Below are 6,757 nucleotides of genomic sequence, written 5' to 3'. Positions count from 1 at the left end.
CATGGAGTTGGGCTATTTTTTTTCTTCTACTCTAATTTTCTATGGTTATTGGGAACCCAAGAGAATGGTAGAAAGCGGGTTGGGGACCGAGATATGATTTTCGGCTTATAACGTTGGTTTCCACGAAAAAGGACCTATTTTTCGTCAAAATTGTACTGGAAATATTTCGGCATTGGTTTCTTCTTCCACGTTGGTGATTTTCCCCCTTATCTTCTAATATGTTTTGTGTAATAGGAACCCAAGAGAGTGAAGAAATGCGTCTCGTGAGCTGTAATATGATTTTCGGCTTATAACGTTGGTTTCCGCGACAAAAGATCTATTTTTCGTCAAAATTGTACTGAAAATATTTCGTCACCTGTCTGTCCTTGGCCTTTGGCGATTTTTTCCAAGTCTTCATACCAAGAAAGGACTGATGTAAAGATTTCCTTAATAGAACAGATTTTATTTATCCCTTTTCTTCAAAATTCAAATGAAAGATAGATCAAATTCAAGACACGAAAAATCCAACAGATTTGCCCACTTTAAATGTCGCTTTTGCATTCTGAATCTAGAGATTTCATTTCATCCAAAACGTGCCCTTAATCAAATATATTTCCAAAGTTTGTAAGTGGCCGCTGAGGTCTAATTATCCACAGTTTGATAGTTGCTGAAAAAAAGTACCCGAAAACTTCTAACATTTATTATGCCAGAACTCAAAGCAGCAAAAAAAACTAAGCGAACTTAATTCAACAAAGCAACAGAATTCCAAGACGTTTAAGGTGCCTGCATTGGTTTTGGAGAAAAACCATTTCAGGACAATTCAGAAATTAATTTAGAAATTCGAAAACTCACAATGGAGTAGAAAAAGGAAAATTGAAGTATCTAGAAATGCGGAAGACTTTTGTGATGAATTTTCTAGATTACATGATACGGTTGAAGGAAATGATTTGAATGATTGGCACACATGCTGCAACACAGAAATATCAAAGTTTGGAAGTATTTGCTGTATATCAGTCATACAAACTTCAATACTATTTGAAAAGGAACACTTAAAAACTTGCCGAACCAAGTTCCATTACATATTACCATAATCAAAGATAAGGGGTGATCCGTCGCATATATATTTATCCACAGAAATTTCAGAGTTCGCCGGTATCTGCTGCGGTTCAATGTATCTGCGCAATAAGCTTCGAAGACAGCAATTTCCAATCTATCCATAAATGAGCAACTGAAGACTTTTATAATCAATTTTTTTCTTCATATAGATGTTACAGTTAGAGTCAAAATGTAAAATGAATGGCACAGTATTTAAATTGTATAGTTTACAGATTTTTGCAGTATTTTAATGATCCGAATCTACAGCATTATAATGAAAAGTTGTCAAAACTCATGATGTTACATTAAAATGACATAGCGCACATTGCATTCAGTAATTCTGTAAGTTTCTCGGGATGTTGGTAGGCATCATATTTGATCGCATCCAAAACTGAGCAACAGTAGACTTATCGGAATGAATTTTTTTTATAATAATTCCATATTTGTAGTTTGCAAAGTGGAAATACTCAACATACATGTCATTCTATAAGTTTTGTTATCAAAATTTGTGTTTGCATACCGCATTCCTAAGATACGACTTTTCATATCATTAGCAAAAAAAGCATCCAAAGGCTTTCTGGAAAAGTTTCCAAATTTATCACTCGACAGACCTAATGGGAAAAGAATAACTACACACTATACCAAGACCAGATTTTTTTTTGAAAATCTGATTTACAAAATGTGCAATTCAAGATCATGGTTAGAAACCTCTTTAATCATGTTACCACAATCATCATGAAGGAGTAGAAAATCATAGAACACATATTAGGGAAGGAATTAATAATATGAATCGATCCGCTGCAAACTGAGCGGGTGAAAACAAGGATTGGAGAGGGCAGAGCCAAACTGAATATCAAGCAAAATATGGGGATGTTTAAAAATAATGACGACCCAAGAAATAAATTAGAAAACATTTATTCAATTAAAGTTTCTAATATCATTCTAACAGTTGCGTGTATTTTTGTTCTATTTATTCGTATATATAACCTATGTACACATGATATTTAACCACGCCACTGACAATTTATTCGCACTGGACAATATTTCTGGTACTCTGGTTTAATTGAAGGATTATTTCAGTTAACACTTATTTCCAATCGAACGAAATAATGAAATCTTGAAGTTTCGTTGACATATATGCATCGCGCATTTTTTATATTCTTTTTCACACACACATCACAGACTACATTTACGCGGCCGCTTTGATACCGGTTTAATATATCACAAATAACAAAATAAATAGTAATATGCACTTCTTTAGATGACGAAAATTATTTTTTTTATTGATCCCGCACGCACTTCGCAATGTCGAAACTCTGTTCATACGATCAAAAACTGACACATGGTTTGTACATATATATATGTATATCGGTCGAATTTATGACTGCTGTTACCAGCAGTTCTGTATAGTTAGCGGAATAAAACAACAATTCTTATTTTTTATTGTTGCTATATCTTGGGAATTATTCTCGCAATTTTTTGCCGTTATTATTATAACGTTCAAAAAATTATTTTATTAATAGTAAATTAAAAAAGATTGGGCGTATAGTTGGCGGAAAGTAACTTGAAAATCGTTTATTTTTTACAAAATCAACCAGAAATTATCTGGGAAATGCATGTGTAATATTGAATAATTTATGAAGTGATTTTTTTATCACAATAACGCGAAAATTGAATCATTGAATCAATGGATTTTTCTGGTGTACCCAGCTGACCCATCTTCCATATTGGATGTACGTGTAGGATGCGCGCACTAGTATGCGTGTTTCTTTAACTCGCCATTTAATACCGCTCATACATTAAAACTCACTACTCAGTAATCGATTCGGAATATATATTGGTGGAATGGCGGATTAGAATATCAATTAAATAATCCCTCTTGGTGTGAGATTCGAGCTTACAAACTTTATCTCTACGTACGTAGTCATACTCGAAGAAATAAGCATCGATTATTCACATATTTGACATTTTTGTACCGTGACTGTAGACCGTGCTGCGTGCTATAGACGATAATCCGAAAGCTGTTCAGTCATAAAGTGGTCATGTGCAACTTAACTTTTAAGCGTATCGTCGTATCAAGTAATATTGTGTTATGCTGTAACTAATCATCGAGCATCGAATCAACAAAAGGTAATAATTTTGTAATGTATGCTATTGATATATGATTTCAAATTAAATGAGCGATATTTCAATTTGTTTCCGGATAGCAATGTGCTCCGAAAATATACAGAGAAGATTGCTGATTGAAAATTCTCCGAGCTAGTGTTCCGAAAATATCGACCGCATGGTCGACACTTTCGAGCTAGTGCTCCGAAAATTTTCAATCAGCAATCTTCTCTGTTTTATACATTTTCATGAAAATTAATGCATCAATAGTTAATTATAGTGTCGCTAACGAAGAAAGCAATTCAAAATATGGAATAAATAGCATATCAATATTGCGTAAGAAGTGTAATTGAATATGTAAACTTGGTGTCGAGCCGCTACCACGTCTTTTGATTTCATGATCAAAATGTGTATTTTGCGAGCCCATTATTTATATTATAAAAATGCTACATATCTATTTCAATTTTTATGTAATTATTTCATTTTCTAATTCTTGACTTATCCTCTTCATCTAAGATTATAGTCCCTGCTAATTGAATTAACAGCGAGAACATTTCAATCATTCCCATAGCTGTATGAATTTGACTGGAAAATCATAAAATCCTGTTTAGATCCTCTACACGAGAACTGGTTTTGGTTACCATGAAGATAGGCTGCATCGTCCAAGATAAAAAATGGCATTTTGTATCCTGAAATCACTCATGGACACCAGTCTTTCCGAATGAAGAGACATGTATAGAGAGTAGCATAAAAATGCCGAACACAAAGGTAAGTACTGTAAATCCATTCGGGGTGGTCTTCGCGGACACAACAAACTCCTTAACTGCTAAGTGTTATCTATAAGAAGTGATTCAACATAAAGATATCTTGTCAAAACCTGTCAAAGAAGAAAAATTAGTGTTGGGCATTGGGGGTCCTAAGCTTGGGGCCACTATAACCGAAGCTTTGGTCCAGAATTATAACTGGGGCGCTGACATTTTTTTTGGCAAATGCATTACGGGGAAAAGTTATACTCAAATTCAAAAATCACCCACCTCCTTGACGGAGGTGGCTAGTTTCAATTTTATCAATTGACAGAGGTACTTTATATTAAGATAAAAGCAGTTCCTGAGTAATATTTTCACTGTGCAAATATCTGATAGACTCTGGGGTAAAACAAAAAATAAAACTACAATGAATGAGTTTGTTGTATTTTCAAAAAGAATTTTGGACCATTCATCTAATTTGCATTCTAGGTTCTTGGAAAAACGGAGAAAGTAATCAAGATTTGTCCTGACGGCCATTTGCGAGTTACTCTAGACGGTCACACAGGGACATTTAATCCATTGAGCTTTATGCGTGTCACTTCGAACAGTGAATCAGGCAATATATCCAGTGCAGCGAGTAAAGCAGGTCGTGAAAACCTCTCAGGTAACATGGATGAAAGTCATACACAAATTTAAAAATTTTGTATTCATTCATTCATTTATTGAAGAACGCGTGCATGAACTCATGTTTTTCAGGTGGTTCCTTATTTCCATTTAAACGTGCTGCCCGAGAAATGGAAAAGCTGATGAAAGATACGGCGAAAGGGGAAGCCAGAGTTTCAGCACTTCGTGAATACCTTCGAAAATATTCCGGAAATGTAGACGCAAGACCCAGCAGTCTGAATGGTGAAAAAGAAACGGCTCTACGAGTTGGAGCCCATCAAGGGCATCGTGAACTTTGCGTGATATTACTGGATGGCGGGGCGTCCTTAAGGGTCGTCGATGAAGACAGCGAGCCTCCTCCATTTCATTATGCAGCGTTCGGGTACGTTTTTCTTCGTTATATATAATAAAATCGTTATGAATTCTTCATTTACTTGTATTTTCAAGAAAATATATGAAAACATTTTTTTTTCAATTTTTCCAGAATAATTCGAAAAAAAGTTCAATTTTTATTTCTTTATAATCGGATATAATATTTCACTGAATTTTAGGACTAAAAAATATAGTTGTATCGTTTGGAAATAACTTTTTGAAATATGTGTAGAAATGAACCGGAAGTGATGGAATTTTTACTGTCTCCTGGTGCGCCGAACGATGCGGTTAACAACGGTCGCTGCAGTTCCCTTCACGTTGCCGCTAATAAACAACATTCCGGTTGCGTTCGTGTTCTACTGTGTCACGGCTGCGACGTAAATCTTCAGGATTCGTATGGCGATACGGCTCTTCACGATGTTATTGGCAATGATACGCTTGACATAATAGATGTTCTATGCTCTTGTGAGAGAGTCAACTTTACGTTACGCAACAAACGTGGCTTTAACGTTCTGCATCCCGCCGTTCTTGAAAAAAATTCTCAGTAGGTCGAACTTAAATAACTTGAACGAGGAAACATAAGAATTTGATATTTTTCTCCATTTATCAATGATTTGTAATCGAAGAACTTGGGTTTTTGTAATTAGAAAAACAATTCATATATTGCGCTTAGTCAACAAAATTGTATCATCCGAGAGAGGAAGAGAGAGAGATCACAATTTTCGATGATCTGTCGTTTAATTGTCCATTTTTTAAAATAATTTTGATGAAATACAATTTAATTATTTATGAAAGCTCATAAAAATGTATGGTAATTATTATTTGCAGTGCAACGGAACGGTTATTGGCGCGATGTCGATATCTCGTCAACGTTAAAGAAGAAGATGGTTTCGCGGAATTGCATTTAACCGCTCTGAATGGACACTGAGGAGTTTCAGCACTTTCGCTTTTGAAAGGTGATGGTGGAGTTCGTGTCGATTTGCGTAACAATTGACATCAAACCCCTCTTCATCTTACCGTTTCTCAGAGTTTCGTTAAATTGTTGCTGAAACACAAAGCTGACATATCGAGTACAGATGAGGAAGGTGATACGTTTTTTACACACATAGCGATTGAAAAAAGTCGCCATCAACATGCAATTCTTTTCCAGTACCCGATGGCAACAAAGAAACAACGGTGATTTACGTTGTATGAATACTTTTCAATTGGTCCCATTCTTCGTCCAAATTGGTTTTTTATATTCTACTTTTTAGTTTTCAAAGTTCATGAAACTGTTCGTTGAATGTCTTAGAACTTTGATAACGTTATATTAATCCTTCCAAAAGTGCTAAACGTTCCACTGTACAATACTGCAATATTTATGAGAACCCGGTACCTTAAATTTCAGAAAAGAAAATTATGAATAGTTGACAGATTATTCGTTACTCCCTTGCAATATTTTTTTTATCTCTTTTTCTATTTGTATGATTTATTTCGATAGATTTGACAAGAATTATTGAGACGAAATGCGTCAACGGAATCGGCACTAGCGTGTTTTGTGGTGAGCATCGACATGAGCGGTCTTCTCCTCGAACGTGTGAATTTCAAGGAGAAAATACCGTCGAATCTCTTGCCTCCGGAGCAGCATACACCCGGAATTAGTAAGCTTCTAATATGATCATTTCGTCACTGGCGAGAACGGAAGCCAGAATCTCAGTCATTCGTGAATACATTCGAAATTATTCCGGAAATGTAGACGCAAGACCAGCGGTGTCTGTGTGGTGGAAAAAAACGACTCTATAAGTTGCATCCCATCA

The 6,757-nt window shown here is 35.3% G+C and overlaps 1 pseudogene; it reads left to right on the top strand.

The window, feature by feature from the left end:
* The first annotated feature begins 2,813 nt into the window (after positions 1 to 2,813).
* On the top strand, positions 2,814 to 6,431 carry LOC122410259 (E3 ubiquitin-protein ligase MIB2-like; annotated as a pseudogene).
* Positions 6,432 to 6,757: the final 326 nt, after the last annotated feature.

The sequence above is a fragment of the Venturia canescens genome, chromosome 4, assembly GCF_019457755.1.
Source record: "Venturia canescens isolate UGA chromosome 4, ASM1945775v1, whole genome shotgun sequence".
NCBI classification, from domain to species: domain Eukaryota; kingdom Metazoa; phylum Arthropoda; class Insecta; order Hymenoptera; family Ichneumonidae; genus Venturia; species Venturia canescens.
Note: the sequence above shows the minus strand (reverse complement) of the source record. Positions and strands in the feature narration are given on the sequence as shown.